Source organism: Poecilia mexicana, unplaced genomic scaffold (genome assembly GCF_051168715.1).
Source record: "Poecilia mexicana isolate PSO_F unplaced genomic scaffold, ASM5116871v1 scaffold_7, whole genome shotgun sequence".
NCBI lineage: Eukaryota > Metazoa > Chordata > Actinopteri > Cyprinodontiformes > Poeciliidae > Poecilia > Poecilia mexicana.
In genome coordinates this window covers 1,312,483-1,336,492 of record NW_028263376.1, presented here as the reverse complement: position 1 = coordinate 1,336,492, position 24,010 = coordinate 1,312,483, and the positions used below count along the sequence as shown (strand labels likewise).

Below are 24,010 nucleotides of genomic sequence, written 5' to 3'. Positions count from 1 at the left end.
GCCTGAAGAACTACTGGTTAAACCACTTCTGTCCATTTGACTTCTTGGATGTAGAATACTCAGAACTGAGGACATATTAGCATTTCTAAAGTATGTTTCCTACATTGTTGAAGAGTCTCTTTGCCCAAATGTTGACTGAGCAGTTTGAAGTATAACAGTAAAAGGATTCATGCAGTTTATCATTTAAAATGAACAACACCAAATCTCCAGGGAAGTCACATTAAAATGGCTGATAAAGGAGATCTGGCTCAGGAGAGAAAAAGGCTCACTGAAGCGGAGAACTTGAACAACAGATCTGACTTTGGCCAGAGAAAGAAACAGCTTTCTGCTAGACTCATTGCTGGGCCCACAAAAGATTTGCTCTCTGCTTTTACTATTGTTAATGGTGTTGCATTTGAAAAGGGGCAGAAGTATCTGTTTCTGTTGAAGAGGGCAGCTGGAGGAACATGCCAGTGAGAAATAAGCCCATCAATGACAAACCCCATGCAGCTGAGAGCAGAGGGTGCTGTTCATGTGTCATCATGGAGCAATAAGAAAATCATCCAATCTGGGGAAGGAAATGCTTGCTAGCTCCACCAAATGGTCAACAAATTGCAACAAATTGCATATTAGGTCATCCTGATTGGTTCTCTTTAAAAATTTTCAGAAGATATGGAAGTAAACACACATGGTGTGTGTCGGTACACACCATTGTCATAATAGTTAATATATGAAAAAAATGAAACCATGACCATTCATTTCAGAATTTTTCCAAAGTCAAAACCGTGCAATGACATGTTTGTATAATCATGAAGACCCATTTTGGCTGCAGTTCAGCATTCCTGAGTTCAGACTAGTCAGCAGTCAAACTGAATCTGGTTACAAATCACATGCAACAAATCCATAAACAATGACAAAATTTAATTTCCTGTATACTCTATAGCTGTTGTTTTTTGTTTTTTAATTTATTTTTTTCAGATCAATCACCTAAAACTGATGAATCTCAATGTCGTTTTAACTTCATCCTGTCCTAAACAAAGTTTCATCCATCGTGCTGGTTCTTTCTGCAGGTTCACCTGTAGCGTTTTCCTTGAATTAGTTCAGTAGTTCTTAATGAGATCCCTGAGGAAACCTTCACTAAGCAAACTGATCCCTCACCCCTCCATGCACGACTTTTGACTTGATTCCGTCTGTCCACTGCACTCATAAAAACATCAGGTTCATCATTTGAAGGGTTGATGCCTCACATGTAGCAGATATTTTTTATGCACATGGAGTGGGCAGGCTTACAGCAGCTTCACATACTGACGTAAGTTCCTATAATTTACCTCCATGACAAAATCCCTGTGCTTCAACTATGCCACCAAAACTTTAACTATATCAGAAGTTTCAACTTGAGATACACCAATCTGTATTGATCCATATACTGAAAACAACTCTAGATCCTGACAATGTACGTGATCCATAAAGGCAGATCTATTCAGTCTAGTTCTATGCTGACATCATGGTTTATTATTTACTTTACATTATATTTATAATTTCTTATTACTCTTTTTGAACCATTTGAAAGAAGATTTGTTTGCTTTTTACATGTTTGACCAAGTTAGTACATTTATTGCCTTATCAGTTTCAGTTTCTTTATTATTTATTTTCCATTTGCTGTTATACTCCTCATCACACTAACTGATCAAATTCAAGTTGTTTTTCCATGTTAGCTTGTGAAGCTGTTGGTGTGTTTAAATGTGCTGTACTGCTCCAGTGTTATCAAATATATGTATAGTTCAGTATATTTATGTCTGTATATATAAATATATATTTTAAAAAAACGTATTAAGTCAGTTCAGCTGATTTCCTGTATCAGATCGGTATTGCCTGATATTAAACCTCAGGTATCGCTATCGGAACTGAAAAAGTGGATCGGAGTTTCCCTGGTTTCAACCACATCAATGCAACCTGCAGACATGTTGCTGTTTAATGCAGCATGTAAAAAACCGGCAAGGATTTAACTGTGTACAATTTTCCTTCTCCAACTGGCTTCACCAGGTTTTAAATTACCGTTAAGCTAAATCCTGACAATTCCCCCAGAAAATGGAGGCTCTGAATAAACAGGCCTGCAGGCGGACTGCAGCGCTGGGCATGCCGCAGCCCTATTTGTGACTGTGTGTGGCATTGATCTCCAGGCGGCTCATAATGACTGACATTTGGATAAGGCCTGCATAATGAAAAACTGCCTGACAATCAGCATCAGATAAGCTCTTTAAAAGCAGTGGCAGATCCCTAACTAAGATTAGTTTTTACAAGCAAAACACAGCAAAACCGAGCAGAAGGAGAGAGAAAGAACGTGTCAAGTTAAAGCAAGTGCTTACCTGCGATGATGTATTTGTGAGCTTCAGTAAGCAAAGAGAGGAAAGAGGAAGAAACTTGTTAGAGAAGATTAAAGAGCAAAAAACTTTCCTTTATTGTTCAACTTTCCAATGGAAGACTGAATATGATGAGGTTGTGATGGATTATTGACATGAAGCAGATGAAAATGGCTCAATAGAATCAGTACATAAAAAATAGAGATACAGTACCAATTTCTTCCACAGAGGCATGGTGGCGCTTCTTTAAAATATCAACATAAATCAGAACTTTTTCCTTCTATATGCTGAATTGGACTCGGTTGTTTTTTTGTTTTTTCTAAACGGCTCGTTAAAAAAAAAGGGAAATTTTGAAATATACCAAATTTACATTTTGAGATGAGCAAAAAAAAAATCTAATATTGTTTAAAATGCAATATAATTCAGAAAATTTGTAAAAGTGATGCACAGTAATGCTTTTCACTTTCATTGTATTAACTGTTTTGTTTTTGAGTAGATTATTGACTAACTTATTACAAAAATTACTTTGTTGCTCTTTAGAAAATCAAAAATGAGACACAAAACATCTGACTGGTGCTTCTTCTTAAAAAGTAGATTAAAAAATAAAAACAATGAGAAAAGCCCTGCAGACTTGCAGCTAAGACACTCTGGAGCTGCTGGTTCTGCATTAAGCAGCCTGAGTCCTGGAACAAGGCGGCTCTGCGGGCCCTGCTGATCCAGATTGAGGCCCAGCGCTCCTGACTCAGCTCATCCATAACAGAACAGGCTGGGGCAAGGAAATCATCAGAGTCACATCTATTGATTATTAACCAACATGATGTTTTGCAGAAAGAAATAAAAAACGTGATTGTGATGTTAACTGTTGAAGGACAGTCAAACTTATCAGCGTTTCATTTCAGTGAGGCTACATGAACCTCACTACATCTAGTGAGGCTTACATGTAGTGAGGCCATAGTGAAGGTCCAGTAACATGTAATAACTGTGTTATGGTCAATCCTGCCTCTCAGGCTCATATCAGGTTTTACTGAGGCTGTTTCTGACAGATGTCTTCTGTCTGGTCAGTTCAGGAGCTGAAGGCTGCGGTGTTATTCAAGTAGATTGTGTTAGAAAGACCTGAAGTCCTGGGTCAAGCTTTACTCATATAAAGCAGGTGGATAACAAGTGTGTGTGTTTCAAAAGGACCACTGTGGACAGAAACAACCGTGACAAAGTTCATCATTACAATCTCTGAAAAGCTCTTGCTTCACTTTCAAGTAAAAGAAATTAAGGTGGTAGATGAACAGCACAGCTCCTCTTAAAAGCCATTGTTTAACATAAGCTGCAGTAGAAATAGAGTGATGCAATAATGGAAGTGAGTCCAGATTGGACGGGATCAGTTCTGATTGGATAAACACAAACAAACGTTGTCCAGCATGCCATTCCTTCTGTAGCCACCGAGCTACCACTGCTTTGCAACTTTCTAGTCGATGGACGAAGCAGTTCAATGCATCTAGCTTAATCTGTTTTCACTGTTACTTATATATAGAAACTTTATTTAAAATAAATAAATGACACGTAGCTTGGTGTTGGTGGGTGGTGCAAACCCTGGTGGGCCGCCATAAAACTGGACCTCAAAAACGGTGAAAGTTAATTTATGACTGAACCTTTTGTCCCCTAGTAAGTGAAATCAAGATTATAAAACTGTCTTTTACATCAGGTTGTATTTGTCTAATATTGAGATAGTGCTATAACTTTCCTTATTTAAGATAATAATATTAGTTTATTAACTGTGTGCTTCAGTTTTTAGAGAATTTCATCAGAAAAGCAAAAAACTCTCCATTCAATAGCAGGAAAAACTAAAATAGATCATTATTTTATAATAAGACAAAACACAACATATGCATAAAGCTTTATGTAACTCTTATGGTCATTTGCGGAAAACCCCCTTAAAAGGTTTATTATTTATATTCCCATAGTGCAGTAAACAGTGGGTGTGATGAGTTTTCATGTTTTCTTTATTTTTGTGAGATTTAAGAGAAAATGAGAATATGACCCTAGTACATATACCGTGTAAAGTTCAGGAAGACACTTTTTATTATAAATGTCCCATGTTAATGAGCTCATGCCTGTAATTCTTTATAGAGATAAGTCTCTGACGTGTAGCGTGTAAAATCTCCCTCAGTCCCAGTCCGTCCCCATTTACCATTCAGGGTGTTTCCAGCATGTCAAGCGACCACCAACCGAGCTACTATTTAACCATGAGGCGGTTTCATCAAATCTTGTTCAACCACCCAAAAACCATCAACAACCCAAAAGCCCACCCCGTCGTCCTGCACAATGAGCTCTGAAAGCGACTAAACATCTGTTTGGATTGTTTGTCCCAGGGCAGTTCTACCCGGTGTCAGCTTCTTCTGTCGCTTCCCTTACACCACTTTCTCTACTCTTGTCTTGATCCTCTTCATTCCACACTGAGGTCTTTAGAGGCGCACAGTCTATTATTCCAAGATGAAGCTTAGGACAACTAACCGTTCCAGAGGAGTGGCTATTTATCCAAGCTGAATGACGGAGAAAGAGGAGGGAGTGTTTGTGTCTGGCCTGGCGTTCCCATATCACTTAGGTTAATGTGATTAGGTCAGCCAGTGAGGAAATTCATTTAGTTTGGATTTTGTTGGTCTTAAGTGACTCATGTCAGAGAAAGATGAGGGAGAATGTAAAGGGAAGTGTCCGATCACAGGGCTTCCTCTTCTCACAAGCTCACATGGATAAAGAGAAAAGCGCTGGAAGCAAAATTTCCTGCCTAGAACCAAAATTTGTGAAAGTGCCCCGCACAAACAATGTTTAATGAGTAGAGGTGTAAGAAAAGACAAATTTACCCAGCAATCCCTTTCACACATGCTAAGTATTTACTAGGTCTGTTAATTGGTTAATAAAAGTTAACTAATCATCAATTAAGTCATGAAAACAACAAAGGAGACTTATTGTTTTGTTTTTCTTAGACACACTTTTTAAAAGTGTTTTTTTTTTTAAATGCTGAATATAACTTATCTGAAGTGAATTACAAATATTAATTTTTAGTTAGGAACTTTCACTGTTTGAAAAAGAGCATAAAAATGTTATTCTCTGTTTTTAGGAATGAGAAAGTAGAGAAAGTAATTGTTTTACATAAAGGTTCAGAAGACTTTGTCACTGTTGCTGCCATCAGAGTTCAACAAACTGAACAACATTAAATTTGACTTTTAAAAATGAAGAAAAGAGCTCTGCAGAAAGCAGCTGAAACACAAAGAGTTAAATTTGATGACGTTCAAAGCAAAATATGAAGCTCATGAAAGATAACTTTTTTATTTAGGTTTGGCCATGATTTCCTGCAAGTGAACTGAAATATGTTATAAGCAGGGCTCTCAATAAGTCTTATCAAAACATAAAAATGCTAATGCTAACCTAGCCTTTTAGCAAAATACTCCATCATGAAAGAGAAGTAAAACATGGAAATATTGAACTGTAGCTGCATGAGTTAAGTAATTTTTTTTATTTTTTATTTTTGTAGCAATATGTCTCTCAAGTGATGTGCTAAGAACATTCTCCTGCCTTTTTTAAATGTTTCATTAAACTGGAGTTGGACCTGCAGAAATTCATTTTAAGTGTTATGCATAGTTATTACGTATTGAAGGAAAACTGGCTTTTCTTTATTACAAGAGCAGCAATGAATCTCAGAAGAGTATTCAATCACATACCTGTTTTTTCCCCAAAACATTTAGCAATCAATACTGATCATTTGAGGATTTACTTCTGAACAAAAGAATAATTCGTAAAAAAAAAAAAAAAGTCAGAATTTGAAAACAAAAATCTGTAACATGGTAAAAGTTTCTACGTTCAAGAACAAATTGAACACATGAACACAGGATGAGGCAGTCAGTGCTGAAGAGGGCCTCAGCAGTTCTTATTGTGGGTCCTGAATGGCTTTCTGCCAACAGCCACACACACACACACACACACACACACAATCAGGAGAGAGGTTGCAAATCACCAACACTTCATCAGAAAGACGAACTTTGTTCCAGAGGTTTCTCAAGAGCGTGTTATCACAAACAGAGGTTACACAGAGGCACAAAGAAAAGTCTCCACTTAATGCCAGGTTTTTATACACACATTGTTTTTTTCTATTGTAAACTAAAAATGATGAACAATCTCCAAACCTTTAGTCAGTTTTGTGTTTTTCTAGAGGGAAATAAGTTTTGTTTGCATGCTGGTTTGAAAGAATCTTAGCTTCTTTCAGGATACCATCCTATTCAGCAGAGTCTCCGTCCCAAGAAAAGGAAGCATTTCACAGGCAGGAAGAAAAATGCATCATCCCTCCCTCCTCCTTTGTGTTTTGTCAAGTGCCTCCCTCTGGCTTCTCTCTTTATCCTGGATGGTTTCTGGCAAGTCAGTCTTTTTACTCTCAAATCCTGATTCCCAAACACTATCTAAAAGATATATTGTTGCTTAAACAACACATCATCCATACAGAGTTAACATCTTTTCCCATGATCCATTTGCTCTGACTCTAAGCTGACAGTGGACCTCCAGGCTGGATGGTGAGCATGAGAGCGTCTGGTCTCTGAAAACCAGGAAGAGGGAGAGGAGTGAGGGGAATGCTGAAGGACTTGGACTGACTTGAGGCTTTTCTCACAAACAGGACGCTGTGGGTTGTAAAAACGCTCCATCAGTTTCCAGCTGTGAGGTGTACACAGCCTTTCACTGCCTCCTCCTTTTCTCAACAAACTTGAATAAATAGAGGCTGAGAAATGGGCCGAAGGGGAAGAATTAAAGGAAGGGAAGAGTTCCTCTGGTGCCTGTTTACCTCCTGCAGCACATCCTTCATGAAGCCCTAATTTACACAGCCAACTCTGCCAAACAAGCGCTGATTAGAAGAATAAGCAGGACTTGCACTGCAAACCCAGCAAAGGCTGGGTTTGCCTCAGTTTCAGCATCTTAAAAAGGAGCAGCATTATAGATTTTCCAGGCACAAAGTGCCATTTTATAGCCAACAAACTGCTGCCTTCAGTTCCTATAAAATGTTTTTATATCAAATAAGACTTAACAGATGTAGATGCTCAGTTCCACCAGCTATTTTCTAAATGCGCCTGGCTAGTCTGAAGGAATGCAATCATTTGCACAGCTGATGATGAAATAACATCATAATGATATAAAGCTCATTGCCCCTTTAAGACATGAGGGTCAAAGTCAAGTCCAAGTTTATTTATGAAGCACATTTACTAGAGCCTAAGCTCAACAAAGTGCTTCACAACAAACATTACAGGTAAAAAAAATAGAAAATTAAATTAAGCTTAGTAAAAATTAGAAGTGCATTTGGTGTACTTGTATCCAGTGGTTTGCAAAGGCATTCACAAAAAGTATCAACACACACACAATCAGGAGAGAGGTTGCAAATCAACCTCTCAAAGACCAACAAACTAATTTTATAAAGAACTTTTACCACTGGAACTGGAAGACATTTTAAATATCCAAAATGAAATACGACAGAAGACAATAAATGAGACAGGAAAAAAAATGCATATAACAGAAACCATAAATTAAATGGATTATAAAATCTGTAAACAAAACCACCCTTCATAAAACATCACCAGAATGGAGCACATTTCAATTTATCATTCGATTCATTGATCAATGTCTTGTTGCGACAGGTTCCGTTATGAAAATCCAGTAAAATGCATTAAAATTTGTGAGTATAATAAGACAAAATGTGTAAAAGTATATGGGTTATTAATGGATCTTTACTGTCTAAACTCTGACTATAAACCAACTACTTAACAATGTGGATCAACATTGTTAGACTACTTTTTAGACTCCTGTTCCTCCAACCCAGAAATGGAATTAGAACAGAGGATACTAAGCAACGCTGAACAGGAGCACCTAGTTTATATACTTTAGATCAACATTAGATTATTTTTCTTCTTTTGCTTTCCTTTGATTTGTTATTTTGTTTGTATTTCCTTTTAATTCATGTAATTGTAAAGCACTTTGAATTGCCTTGTTGCTGAAAATGTGCTATATAAATAAAATTACCTTAAGTTTTTGGCTCTCAAAGCCACTTAAGATTCATACTGAGTGATTTACATATGCAACACAGACACAGTGTGATTACAGGTGCTGGTCATTGTGATAAAGTTCATTATTTTCCATAATGTCATGATAAAAATTAAATTGTCATATATTTTAGATTCATTGCACACCAACTGAAATATTTCAGGTCTTTTATTGTTTTAATTTTGATGATTTTGGCAAACAGCTCATGAAAACCCAAAATCCCTGTCTCAAAAAATTAGAATATTGTCAGGATCCGTGTTTTTGTGTGTTTATTTTTGAGTTTTCTGTGTTCAGCCCTGTTTCCTGTGAGTCTCTGTCCTGTCCTCCCCGTTGATTGTCCCCCAGGTGTGTCTACTTACCTGATTACCCTCCATGTGTATTTAAACTCACCTGTGTCTGTGTTCTTCGTCGGGTCCTTGTCTTTGTTTGTCATACTTGTATCGCTCTCCGGTCGTACTGCTAAGTCCTGGATTGCGTCAAGCTGTATTGCTCTCCGGTCGTACTGCTAAGTCCCGGATTGTGTTTGCTTGCATGTTAGTTCCGTTAATCAGTTGCTACCGGTACTTAGCTGTGAGCTAGTCTCTGCCGTGCTGCCTGTATGGACTACTCCAAGCGACATCTTAATTAAAATCATCATCTTCATACCTGGGTCTCTGCGTTCTCTCCACCTCACCACCAACAAACCCTTATCTTGACAGAAGGACCCGACCAGACCGAGGTGAGGAACATCATGGACCCAGCAACCACCGCCACAGCTTCATCCGTATACCCTTTCCTTAAATCCAAGGATATCTACAATATTGAGTTTGAGGAGGATTTTCAGATTTTTTTCAAGATGTTTCAAGGAAACCCGTTTATGTTAGAAATAGTGGAAGAACTCTACGAAGAATTCCAGCATAAACAAAGGTTCACCTCACCTGTTCCAGCTCCGATCTCTCCAGCCTCTCCGTTGTCTCCTGCACCAGCCAAACCTCCAGCCGCCACCGTTAACTCGTTTCCTCCGCCAGTCCCAGCATCCACTCCAGCTGCCGCTATCTGCCCGACACCTCCACCAGTTCCTGCCTCCTCACCAGCCACCGCCGTCCGCCCGTCTCCAGTCGCCACCGTCCCCGTGGTGCTGGGGTTTCAGGCAGCCAGGCTTTCGCCTGGGCGGCAAGCGGCGCGGCTAGTGGCGTGGCCTGCTCTGTGGCTCCCCGAGTCTGCTGCCGGAGCGCAGCCGCCCGAGCTCCCCGAGTCTGCTGCCGGAGCGCAGCCGCCCGAGCTCCCCGAGTCTGCTGCCGGAGCGCAGCCGCCCGAGCTCCCCGAGCCTGCTGCCGGAGCGCAGCCTTCCCCCGAGCCAGAGCTCCCCGAGCCTGCTGCCGGAGCGCAGCCTTCCCCTGAGCCAGAGCTCCCCGAGCCTGCTGCCGGAGCGCAGCCTTCCCCCGAGCCAGAGCTCCCCGAGCCTGCTGCCGGAGCGCAGCCTTTCCCCGAGCCAGAGCTCCCCGAGCCTGCTGCCGGAGCGCAGCCTTCCTCCGAGCCAAAGCTCCCCGAGCCCGCTCCGCCCGAGTTTCCTGAGTCTGCTCCGCCCGAGTTTCCAGAGTCTGCTCCGCCCGAGTTTCCAGAGTCTGCTCCGCCCGAGTTTCCAGAGTCTGCTCCGCCCGAGTTTCCAGAGTCTGCTCCGCCCGAGTTTCCAGAGTCTGCTCCCCCCGAGTTTCCAGAGTCTGCTCCCCCCGAGTTTCCAGAGTCTGCTCCCCCCGAGTTTCCAGAGTCTGCTCCCCCCGAGTTTCCAGAGTCTGCTCCCCCCGAGTTTCCAGAGTCTGCTCCCCCCGAGTTTCCAGAGTCTGCTCCCCCCGAGTTTCCAGAGTCTGCTCCCCCCGAGTTTCCAGAGTCTGCTCCCCCCGAGTTTCCAGAGTCTGCTCCCCCCGAGTTTCCAGAGTCTGCTCCCCCCGAGACCCCAGCCGGCCTTCCTGCCGGCCCGCCTCCACGTCTCGGCTTTCTGCGCCGGAGACGCCGCCCGCCGGATCCGCCTCCACGTCGCGGCTTTCTGCGCCGGAGACGCCGCCCGCCGGATCCGCCTCCACGTCTCGGCTTTCTGCGCCGGAGACGCCGCCCGCCGGATCCGCCTCCACGTCTCGGCTTTCTGCGCCGGCGGAAGAGACCGCCGGACCCGTCTCCTCGCTTCCTGCGCCGGCGGAAGAGGCCGCCGGACCCGTCTCCTCGCCTTCTGCGCCGGCGACGCCCGCCGGACCCGCCTCCGGGACTCCGCTTCCTGCGCCGGCGACGCCCGCCGGACCCGCCTCCGGGACTCCGCTTCCTGCGCCGGCGACGCCCGCCGGATCCGCACCTCCGCCCACCTGTCAGGTTGTTTTTCTGGACTCTAGCCCTCCTGCCGTCGTTGCCTTCTCCGCCCACCCTGTTGGGTAGTTTTTTGTTGGACTGTTTTCCTATGGACTCTTGCCCTCCTTCCGTCGCCCCTCCGCCCACCCTGTTGGGTTATTGTGTTTTTTGGACTTTTCTGTTTTTTGTTGGGCGTCTGGTATCCGCCCTTGAGGGAGGGGTACTGTCAGGATCCGTGTTTTTGTGTGTTTATTTTTGAGTTTTCTCTGTTCAGCCCTGTTTCCTGTGAGTCTCTGTCCTGTCCTCCCCGTTGATTGTCCCCCAGGTGTGTCTACTTACCTGATTACCCTCCATGTGTATTTAAACTCACCTGTGTCTGTGTTCTTCGTCGGGTCCTTGTCTTTGTTTGTCATACTTGTATTGCTCTCCGGTCGTACTGCTAAGTCCCGGATTGTGTTTGCTTGCATGTTAGTTCCGTTAATCAGTTGCTACCGGTACTTAGCTGTGAGCTAGTCTCTGCCGTGCTGCCTGTATGGACTACTCCAAGCGACATCTTAATTAAAATCATCATCTTCATACCTGGGTCTCTGCGTTCTCTCCACCTCACCACCAACAAACCCTTATCTTGACAAATATTATGAAAAGGTTCTCTGAACGAGCAATAAAAATAATCATCTGAATCAACAAAGTAACTCTAAACACCTGAAAAAGATTCCTGAGGCTTTTAAAAACTCCCAGCCTGGTTCATTACTCAAAACCGCAATCATGGGTCAGACTACTGACCTGACTGCTGTCCAGAAGGCCATCACTGACATCCTCAAGCAAGAGGGTGAGAAACAGAAAGAAATTTCTGAACGAATCGGCTGTTTGCAGAGTGTTATATCAAGGCACCTCAGTGGGAAGTCAGTAGGAAGGAAAAAGTGTGGCAGAAAACGCTGCACAACGAGAAGAGGTGACCGGACCCTGAGGAAGATTGTGGAGAAGGGCCGATTCAGACCAAATTAAATTTTCATCTCCATAAAACTTTTCAGCAGATGGAAGCATGAAGCGCTCCAAAATCTTCTGATAGCTGCTGCATTGATCCTGCCCTTGATAAAACCCAGTGGACCAACACCAGCAGCTGACATGGCACCCAGACCATCACTGACTGTGGGTACTTGACACTGGACTTCTGGCATTTTGGCATTTCCTTCTCCCCAGTCTTCCTCCAGAGTCTGGCACTTTGATTTTGTAAGAGCGGAAATACTATCTAAGGAGTTGTTTGGCGGAAAAATGACACTGGCGCCTCGGCGAAGACTTTGGCTTCGCACCAGGTCAACCTGACCAAATTCTTTCCTTCCATTTGCGTGCAAAGCGCAAATGGAGCCAGAATTTACTGGAAAGGATGTCTGTTTGTGCAAGATAAAATCAACAATTTGAGATAAATTGTTCTATTCAGCAATTCTGAAATGGAGCAGATGTTGAGTTCGTGAGGTCCAAAATATTTTAAAGGTCGTCCAATACACACTCAGTATAAAGCGTGCCAGAATCTTTCTGCAAAACAACAGTTGCACGCCATTGGTTGAAACTTTCCAACACACACTGATGAAGATGGAAAAATATAAAACAGGTCGAGATTAAGACTTCGAGGAGATTTTTTGTGACAAGACGATGATGATGAAGATTTTGTATTGAACTGAAGAAACTGTAAAGAGGAAGCCGTGGAAGTGTAATAAATCTCCAGCTCGTCTATGGCCTAGCAGCAAGAACTACGTCTCTGTGCGTTATTTCTTTTACTTAGATATTTAAGAGTATAGCCACCTTTCTGATCCTCAATAAAAGTGGTGACACCCGACGTTTGAATGAACAATTGAACAACCAGGAGAAGGAAGGTGACTCGCTTCAGCCTGACTGCGGACGGGAGCCGTCTGGGCCCAATCACAGGAAAGAGGTAAGCTTTTATCTCTTTTACTTGTTAAAAACAGAACGGTTTCCTGTCTGCTGGCGGTCTGAAGTGCTAAAAAGAGTGATTAAGTTCTTTCTGCTTACCATAGGCGAGTAATTTCTTTGCGCAAAGAACGAGCTGCCAAAAATCTGAGACTCATAGGTATCTCATACATTCTGGAAACATGCAGCTTGGAAAATAAGCACTTTTTCAGTCTGGTCTCACCCGTTTTGGTGACGGTAACAAGGAATTCTCTTCTATTATAAGTTACCATATATCAGCCAATCTGGTGTAGTTCTTCTGAACAGGCACTTTCATTGAGCTGACTAATAAATAACATATCACGATTTGTTAAATTTGGCAGGAGGCCAAGAACCTTAACTTTAACATCAAACCAGCTGAGCCACGAAGAGAGATTGGGATCTCTGTGAAAAGCGCTATAAAAATAAAGAATAAGAATAAGAAGAGGCCAGGAGAGGACAGTTCTTCTTTTTTCTGTGAGACCACCGAATGTCTCCATGAGAGAGACAACGGAGTTTCCTTAGCGGAGGAACATGTTTTTCTCCAAGGAGTGACCACGGCATATCCCATCCACGAAGAGAGCAAAAAGGTCGTCTGGTGGGAGAAACCAAAGTCCTCCATGAGATGATGTGTGGCCTGAAATTGAGTTGAAAATGAGTAAAAAGTGAATAAAGAAGTTCAAGTGAAGAAAATAGAGTTTTACAGATTACTTTGTGAGTTAAACTGCAGTAAATGTTCTTTAATTTCTTTGTCTGAGTTTTGGTGAGGAGTTTAAGTGTTTCTGTCAGCCTTGGCTAAAATAACTGAAGTCCTAATATAATTAATTGTGTGCACACATTAAAATTGGACAGCGGCTAAACAGCCAACTAAATTTTATATATTTATAATAAATATATTAATAAATATAATTACACTAACTAGAATCCCCGGGGAGGAGAAGGAGTAAGGAAAGAATAAGGAGTAGAAATGCAAATGGAATGAATGTTGCTGAGATGAATGCTGAATAATTGGGAATGTATGTTGTCTATTGTGTAAGTATTTGATTGGCATGCCTGTATATATTGTAAAAATCTGAAATGTGCATGTTTTTGGCTTATTGAATGACTGACTGCTTTCAAAGTAATGTTGAGCATTAGAAGCCGCCGTGCTCTGTATTAAAGTTGAAATTTGGTCTTCATTTTGACTGCAATTGTTTAACGCTGTTTGTAACGTCTAATTTTATGCTGTGCAATATAGATAGGAAATATCCATATCTCGCTGCTATATTTCAGAAAAGTTGGGAGAAAGAAAAGAGTTTCTTGGCTGAATCCCCAGAAACACACACACGAACCTTCCCTCCCACCCCTTCCCTCCCTATCCCTTGACCTCCCTTCCTCCCTCCTCACTCTCTTTCCTCTCTCACTTTTTCTCTCTTGCCCTGCCCCTATCCTATCCTCTCTCTCTCTCTCTTTTACTCTCTCTCTCTCCACAACACGTCATTTGGTCCCGGATCTGTCGTGAACTGAGACCATTCTTTGTTAACACCCATTTGTAGTCCATAGTATTTAAGACGGCCCACTTCCTATTACGCAAAGTTGGCCCCCACCTTTGCTCATTTCGGACTGAAGCAGACTGAAGTTTAGTTTTTCCTTTTTTCTCTCCTCTGCTTACAACGGTGAACAGGTCCAAGCCTAAAACCTTGCGTTGACTCACATAATACAGACTTTTATCCAAATAATCATTGTTTCTGTGACACTGAACTATGTTAAACATTTTTCAAATGTATATTTTACTGTAAATAGAGTTGAATAACTGTAAAAAACTTGGTTAACAGTTACACTTATTGAAGAATACTTAACACATGTAACAATATATAGCAACTATAAGCAATAATACTACAAGGAAAAAATATTATAAGAATAACTAACTAAAAATCAACTTATTTTTTACTAAATTGGAAAAATTAAAAAGTTAAAGGACAACAAAACTGCAAAAGACAGAATTCTAACAGACAACTGCTAAATAAGCAAGATGAGCAACATACCTATTGTCATTATTGGTTCAAAAAACCCAGAATATGCTTCTCAAATTCCAAAAATTTCTAAGAAGTGGCAAAAGAGAACGCAAGGACTTCCATGCCCATGGCCAGAAAATGGGAGCTTTGACTTATCTCTTTGTGAACAGATGGAAACTCGGATTGCAGACTACAAAGCAAAAAACAAAGGAAAGAAAAGACAAGCCAAAAGAGAACTAGAATTAAACATTTTACAACTATTCAAGGAAGAAGGTGAAAAATACCGGAAAAACTTAAAGCAGCAGGTAATTGAGCTAAAAAATAATTATGAAAAACCAGACGATGATCAAATGAACCCTGCTGGGTTGTATCCAGCCCTGACAGGAGTTCTGAATATCACAGGTGATTTTGGATACAGGAATGATGATCAAATTAGGGACATTAAACAAGGTAAAAACAATGAGATGGAAACTCAATTAGACAGACCCTCTACAGGGCACACACCACGATCAACAGTGGTTCAAACACCAGCTCCACCCAGAGGTGCACCACAGACGAGCACAAGTGCTACAGACAGTAGCACAAATAATAAGCACTCAAAAAGCATGGAACTACCAACGTCATATGCAAATGCAGATGGCTATAAGCCAGCTGGCAGATATGACACATCGTTACCGCCAATCCAAACCAGAAGTCAAACCTCTGGTGCCGGATGCTCCACAACACGGACAGTTGGAAATATTAAAATTCTTGACTGCTATGCTGGAAGTAATAATAATAAATTTTTTGATGGCTACGCGGGTCATCTGAAAAGACGCAGAAGCGGAGATGCTTATTGGTTAAAGTTAGGCCCAGAAGTCTTTAATATAGAACGTAAAGCAAACCAAACACAGATACAGGAAATAGAGGAAGAAATTGATGAAGGCCTTGTACGATTAGCTGAAACAGAGTCAAGATGTGATAATGGTGAAGACGGAGCAATGGCTGGTCCAAGTACAAGCACTCCGGTCAAAGAACAAAAAGCCCCAAACCAAAAAGAATACGATTTGAGATCCAGACCTGACATACGCAAACCTGATCGTTATGACCCCTCAAAACAATTACCAATCATATTAAAAGGAGATATTGCTCAATATTTGCCATTTGCCTCGATGGATCTGGTAGGGTTAGTCTCGCGGTTGCCGGACATTCATAATGGTGCAGGAAGATGGATAAGAGCACTTGAAGAAGAGACAGTTGGCAAAATGTTGGCACTTGGAGACATCAAAGCCATTCTAGCAAAAGTTGTTGGAATTCCCACCATGCAGAACATTTTGAAGGATCATCCCTGGATGCTACAAGAAAGAGCAGACGGGATTGAACTAAATGCATGCCGGACAATGATCTGGGCAGCCTTGAGGGCAGAATTTCCAAACAAAGTGGACCCTAAGAACATGAAAGCGGAACCAATTGGTGACTCGGAGAATCCAGCATCCTACGTCGCCAGGCAGTTGAGAAGGTGGAACGAAATAATGGAGTTTGATGTTGACGAGTACCCAATGATTGCAGGTGTGTTTCGAAAGTCATTGGTGGATGTAATGCCTGAGCCAGTGCGCACCAAACTTGAAGAGGTGGTGGCTCTGATGTCTATGCCACACAAAGAATTTCGTGATCATGTGGTACACACAATAGAAAAATACCGAAAAGATGAACAAAAACGCACTGACCAAGACAAAAACATCCAAAGGAAATTGGCTCAATTACAGCTTGGAGAACTTCAAGGAAAAAACAAGACTAAGACCCAAGCTGCAGTGGTAAGGGGGGACCAGCATCCCGCCCCAAATGTAGCCAACCTTCCTAATTCTGTGAATTCAGCGCCACAGATGTATACTCCAACTTCGCAAATGACTCAGCCTTCTCAACCAGTGGTGAATATTTATTCACAACCATGGAACTCACGTCCATTTGTGCCTCGAGGAAGGCAGCAAAGAAGCCCTTCATGGCCTAACAGGGGACGAGGCGGTCCGCCCAGAACACCCGGAGCATGCTGGACATGTGGTTGTTTTGGACATCGTGCTGACCAGTGCCGAAATGGTGACAACTCATTCCAAAGACGGCCGCGTGGCAGAGCCAGACCAGGTCCACCGACAGCCCCATACAATCACCAAGCAGTTCCATACAATCAACAGGGAACTCCATACGATCCTCAAGGAGTCCCATACGATCCACCAGTTCAACAAAATTCATCAGCTCAATACAATCCACCAAATTTTGGATACTAGGGATGCCCAGAGGACCCTAGGGGAGAGAGTCAGTACCCAATTCTAACTACAGGTGCTGACGATGAACCAATATTGAAAATTCAAATTGAAAACAGAGAAACTCCAATGTTGGTCGATACAGGAGCAGCTTACACTTGTGTAAGCCCAAACTATGCAACACATCTCCCCATGTCTGATAAATTTGTATCAACAATAGGGTTCTCGGGAACAAGACAATTAATCCAAATGACAGCTCCTGTTCGACTTACAACAGATGACAATGAAATAAAAATACCAATTTTGGTATCTGATCAAACCCCAATAAACCTGTTGGGAAGAGACGCTCTATGTAAATTAAAAATAAAAATCTGGTGTTCTCCTCAAGGTGTGTATGTTGAAAAAGAAGGTGTGGATCTTCAAATGTTCATGCAACAACATGAAGCCAAAGTTTATTGGCTTGGAGACATTAATAACTCTATTGAAGAGGTAATTTCCAAATGGGGACAGTACATTCAAATTCAAATTCCAGAAGCTAAGAAACCATTTCTAGACTATCATTGCACAATGTACTATGACATTTCAAAAAGTACAGAGTTTGAAGAACAATGGGACAAGGAAACACAAGGTGAAGCGGTGAACCTTGAGTCCCAATATATCATTGTTGGGAGACAAGGAGCAGCGCTAAATGTAGAAATTAATGATTTCATTTCACAATGGTACAACGTTGCAGAATCTGTACCCCACATAACCTTGTTTGTAAATAAAAACTTTCATGCCAAAGATCTTGGACCAATGATGAAAATTGCAACACAGATTAAATGGGAACAGACAGAAAGCCCATTAATTTTCCAATCAGAAGATGCAACAATGATTAAAATAATAAGTGAAACTACTATGACAGCAAAACCACAGGTGGTAACAGTACCGATTAATGACACAAAACAAACAGAAGAAAAAGATGAGTCAGTTGAAAACCCATTAATGCAGGACATGTTAAAGCTAGTTCCTGAATCAGTATGGTCAAAACATGAAACAGATGTGGGATTAGTGAAATCAGCTAACCCATTTAAAGTTGAACTGAAACCAAATGCTAAACTTCCATTTCGTCCTCAATATCCATTAAAACCAGAAGCAGAAGAAGGAATCAGCAAAACCATTGAAGGATTGTTAACAGCAGGAGTGTTGGTGGAAATTGAAAGTCCATGCAATACGCCAATTTTTCCAGTTCTGAAAGCAGATAAGTCAAAGTATCGCCTGGTACATGACCTTCGCACAATAAACGATGTAGTAGAAGACAGATCATCGGCAGAAATGCCCAACCCACACACACTTTTAACCGCAATCCCTGCTGAAGCAAAATTTTTCACGGTGATTGATCTTTGTTCAGCATTTTTCACCATTCCCTTAGCGGAACAATCTCAATACTTGTTCGCATTTACCTACAGAGGTAAGAAGTACAGCTACACTCGATTACCCCAAGGCTTCAAACTGCTGCGTCGCATGCAAATGCACAGAAGCACGCATTTAACACCGCATGAAATGCTGACTGGCAGACCTATGCCTGTGCCGCAATGGAGGTTACCTTTCAAGGGACCTCCCCTTGAGCAATTGCAAACTGAGTTGAAAGACTATGTTGAACAACTAACTGCTATCCATAGAGCTATCTATTTGCAGGAAAAATCCAGAAGTCCAGAGTCGACGGTGTGGGAACCACCGGTGAAACCTGGAGATTTGGTGTACATCAAGGTGTACAGACGGAGATGGCATGAGGCCCGATGGGAAGGACCTTATGAAGTCAAGAGAGCAACCCCAACGGCTGTCCAAGTAGAAGGAAGTACCACTTGGCATCATTTGACTCATTGCACTAAAGTTCAAAATAAAGACAAACTGAGACTTGAGTTTCACAAAGAAAATGAGCAGAAGCCTCACAGCGATGAGACTGATACTGATAACTGTCCAACTGTGGATATTGACAGAAGTGGTGAACCAAGCAGCAGTGACGGCAGAGACGAACTTACACAATCTGCAGCCGACACTATGGACCAAACCAACCACGACGAACCACAGTGACAGAGAATGGACTCAAAGACAGCCTCCAGGGGGGACAAACGGTGATTCAACGATGACTGTTCACAACACAAGATCCATCCCCAATGACAAAGATAAGTATCACACAACTTATAGAAATCCAGACAAGTACATACCAGTGTTCTTTCCAGCAAATGTCAATTTAAATGTTCCCACAACATTGATTCGTAAAACTAGATATGTGCACTTACAATGGAAATGGACAGCAAGTTTAACAGATACCGAATTTCAAACTAATTCAGACAATGAAATTACCAGTAACCCTAGTGTATGAAGGAGTTAAAGACTTAGTAGGAATGCACAACAATAAAACAAGGCTTCGTAGAAGCCTGGGGGATTAAGGAGTATATTTGAATCTTATAGGTCAACCAAGAGGAATTCCAGATGAATTCAAAGCGCAACATGAACTCCGCGCAGGTTTTGAATCTATCTTACCTTGGATCACAATTAACAAAAATGTTGAATGGATTAACTATGTTTATTACAATCAACAGAGAATGATCAACTTTACAGTTGAAGGATTTATGGCCCTAGGAGAACAACTCCATGAAACCAGTAGAATGGCAAAACAAAACAGACAAGCGTTAGATTGGATCTTAGCCAATATGGGAGGAGTTTGTCATATGTTTGCTAATGAATGCTGTACTTATATCCCTATGAATACCTCACCAAAAGGTACATTTAGAGCAGTAATGACTAAGTTGAAGAAACTGAAATCGGAATTCAAAGAAAATGCAGGAAAGAACACTTGGTCATGGAAAAGTCTGGAGGAAATTTTAGGTGAATGGGGAGCCTTTGTAGTTAAAATAGGAATAACACTGGTAGTAATACTAATTGTTATTTTTCTGCTTGTGTGTTGTGTGATCCCTATCATGAGGAAATGGATTGTAGGGACTGTATACAGATGGATGACCAAGGACGGTAAACATCAGACGGACTAAGCACAAGGCCGCCCGGACCAGTGAACCTATGACCGATTCGAAGGACTGCTGAGCTCAAGGATAATTGATGCCTGAATTAAAATGGCTTATGGAATGTTGAAAGATCTAAAAGGTTCAAGGGAAATGAAGTCAAACTTGGGTTGGAATAAACGGACTCATGGAAAAGACACTGTTTGCATACACCATTACACATACTCATTACACATAGTTTATACACTTTATATACAATACAACACGGGTGGCCCACACATAGTTAACACACTAGGAACACGTGTGAATGAGAATGAATGTGAGACAGTATGAACAAGAATGTGAGTATGAATGATAATGTAAGAGAGCGTGGATGAGCACAAGCATTAAGCGACCAATACTTTGATCATTATGATTAGCATTTAAATCACACAATCACTCAGATTATATGTGCGTCATGGACACTTCTTCATAATTGTCATCAAGATTATGTATCAATGTTGAAGTACTATTGTTACCATGCATATCTATGATTTTGGTCACTGTGGATCCATGATTGTGTTACATTTGTGCCAGATTATGGAATACTGGTGGTCGCCCATGGCGAGCGGGGGCCATAAGGTAATTTTTTCCCTGGAAAGCAACAAAAGGCCAACAGGGTTTTTCGACCTTATACAGATGGAAGAACAATCATGGAAGCAATGACCAAGCAATGTTTAATCAATGTATTGGAATTGTTGTATTAGTTACAGTAACTCATGAAACAATGTTGCCCCCACTATTCATTTTATTTCACTTTTAAGTGACTTCTATATATATTTCTAAGGTTTATATACAGAGTTGTACTCACAGGTAGATATGTAAACTTAGTATAGCAATTAACCAAACAACTGCTAAGGTTAATTAGGATTCCACTTGAAAGCGGAATAGGGGGGATTATGGAAGAGCGGAAATACTATCTAAGGAGTTGTTTGGCGGAAAAATGACACTGGCGCCTCGGCGAAGACTTTGGCTTCGCACCAGGTCAACCTGACCAAATTCTTTCCTTCCATTTGCGTGCAAAGCGCAAATGGAGCCAGAATTTACTGGAAAGGATGTCTGTTTGTGCAAGATAAAATCAACAATTTGAGATAAATTGTTCTATTCAGCAATTCTGAAATGGAGCAGATGTTGAGTTCGTGAGGTCCAAAATATTTTAAAGGTCGTCCAATACACACTCAGTATAAAGCGTGCCAGAATCTTTCTGCAAAACAACAGTTGCACGCCATTGGTTGAAACTTTCCAACACACACTGATGAAGATGGAAAAATATAAAACAGGTCGAGATTAAGACTTCGAGGAGATTTTTTGTGACAAGACGATGATGATGAAGATTTTGTATTGAACTGAAGAAACTGTAAAGAGGAAGCCGTGGAAGTGTAATAAATCTCCAGCTCGTCTATGGCCTAGCAGCAAGAACTACGTCTCTGTGCGTTATTTCTTTTACTTAGATATTTAAGAGTATAGCCACCTTTCTGATCCTCAATAATTTCCGAATGACATGCAAAGTTTGCTTTCATCCGAAAAAAGTACTTTGGACCACTGAACAACAGTGGTCCAAAGTGCTGCTTCTCTGTAGCCCAGGTCAGGCGCTTCTGCCGCTGTTTCTGGTTCAAAAGTGGCTTGACCTTTGACCTGGGGAATGCAGCACCTGTAGCCCATTTCCTGCACACGCCTGTGCACAGTGGCTCTGGATGTTTCTACTCCAGACTCAGTCCACTGCTTCCCCCAAGGTCTGGAATCGGCCCTTCTCCACAATCTTCCTCAGGGTCCGGTCACCTCTTCTCGTTGTGTAGCGTTTTCTGCCACACTTTTTCCTTCCTACTGACTTCCCACTGAGGTGCCTTGATATAACACTCTGCAAACAGCCGATTCGTTCAGAAATTTCTTTCTGTTTCTCACCCTCTTGCTTGAGGATGTCAGTGATGGCCTTCTGGACAGCAGTCAGGTCAGCAGTCTGACCCATGATTGCGGTTTTGAGTAATGAACCAGGCTGGGAGTTTTTAAAGGCCTCAGGAATCTTTTTCAGGTGTTTAGAGTTACTTTGTTGATTCAGATGATTATTTTTATTGCTCGTTCAGAGAACCTTTTCATAATATTCTAATTTTTTGAGACAGGGATTTTGGGTTTTCATGAGCTGTTTGCCAAAATCATCAAAATTAAAACAATAAAAGACCTGAAATATTTCAGTTGGTGTGCAATGAATCTAAAATATATGACAATTTAATTTTTATCATGACATTATGGAAAATAATGAACTTTATCACAATATTCTAATTTTATGACCAGCACCTGTATATATAGCAAGCAGATGAAAATGCAAAAGCGACCTCTTTTCACTCGGCCAAAGTCTTCTAACAATAGTGTAATTTCACAGCACAGAAATGCTCCTGCAGAGTGAGCCTGCCTTCATCAATCTGGTGTTGGACATTAGAAACCTGGAGGACATCATGATCCATAGACCACTCCATAAGCCGAACTGGAAGCAGAACCGACTGACGTCTGAAGCCTTCACTGAAAAAGTCCTGCCAAGGCACCCATCAGACAACATGGTCATGCCCGAAACTCTTCTGGTTGTTCTGAAACATCTGACGCTCTAGACGCCGATCTCTCTCACAAGTCATCAAGAAGATGAAATCAAGTTGGGAAGGAAGTGTTGGCCTTGTGCTGAGCCAGGCAGTGAAGGAAACTTAGCAGCCAATGGCAGCACAGGGAGGAGTGAGGATGACAGGATCCCACATTCCTGACATTCAGAGAGCCGGCTGACTCAGTCCTGAAACCTGCAGGCCGCGGCCCCACAAGGCTCCGGGAGCCACAGAGGGAATCAGCTAGACTAAATCCAGCACCAGCACTCTGCAAAAAGATACTGACTCACAGAGACACCACCAGCAACTCTGGAGACCAAAAACAAAAAAGATTTTCAATACATCAAGATGCAGACATGGACGATTCTGACTCTATTAACAAACTTAAAAATTCAATAATCCTAAAGGGATTATCTATTTACCAGGCTCAAAGTGTCATTTTACAACAATGTTACCTTCAGTTGTAAAAAAAAAAAAATACTGTATATCAAAATTGTCTCTCTGTCTCTTTAAGAAGCTCCTGCTCTGTCTGAAGCTCCACCTGCAGGAAGTCATCCCAACATGGCTCCTCTCTTAACTCTTGTGATAATGTTTTTAGCAGCGTTGCTAATTAGCCAATCTTTAATGACGTAATGAGCTCAGCAGATGCATCTTTAAGGAGCAGTGCCTCGAAGGCAGAGCTAGATTCAACCCAGCGTTTTGCACAGCTGAACAGTTGCCATGGACATTAAAGGATTTCTAAAACATGAAAATTTAAAGTTATCTTTAAATGAACATGTGTTAAAACATGTAGAATGAAAGCCAGTATGACACAGACATTTTGTTCAGAATATTTTGTTGAGATGTCCTAACATCATGTCTGTCATTCTTTCTGCTGGAGATTAATGTTTTCCTTTGAGACGTTTGTAAAGCCGTTATCACAGATGAGCTGCAGATGAAGGGCCGTCCACTGTAGACATGTCAAACTCAAGATATTTATCTCCTGCTTCAACCTTAAGACACCACCTAAGGAAAAATAAATCACAACATCTCGACTTTCAGAAACATCTGTCTAGAAAGACTTTAGTTTTCCAACAAATAAAATATGATTGTTTATTAAGCTGATCTCACAGCTATGCATGTTACTGTTCTGACCCAGATGCATTCATCATGTGGGTTAACTCCTTGAGTTCATCTCTAAGCACAGGCTTAGCCACTCTGAGGCTTGGCCTCCAACAGTCAGGTCCAGCTTTGCTTCCTGCTGTCATAAGTGACATCACCGCTTGGTCTGGCCAACTCTGTAGCTTCAGTGCACTGTGGTCCATGTTCCCACCAATCAGAGACAGTCATCATTGCTGTTAGCCAGAAAAACTGATCCATTATCGGCTCTTACTGAAAGAGAAAATGAATTTTAATTTGGCTAGTTGACAAAAAAGTAAATGAATCTGAAGAAAAGGAAGAATTGGACGGCGAGCTAGCATCTGAGAACATCAACGATCTGTCTGGATG

The 24,010-nt window shown here is 41.6% G+C and overlaps 1 protein-coding gene and 1 long non-coding RNA gene across 2 annotated transcripts in view; one reads left to right on the top strand and one right to left on the bottom strand.

The window, feature by feature from the left end:
* The window catches only part of agrn (agrin), a 552,174-nt gene that overhangs the window by 381,354 nt on the left and 146,810 nt on the right, over window positions 1-24,010 (bottom strand). The window lies entirely within an intron of this gene.
* LOC106913770 (uncharacterized) lies at window positions 11,952-21,356 on the top strand. The gene is made up of 2 exons (XR_015763687.1): window positions 11,952-12,651; window positions 18,574-21,356. It is a non-coding gene; the product is annotated as an uncharacterized LOC106913770 (long non-coding RNA).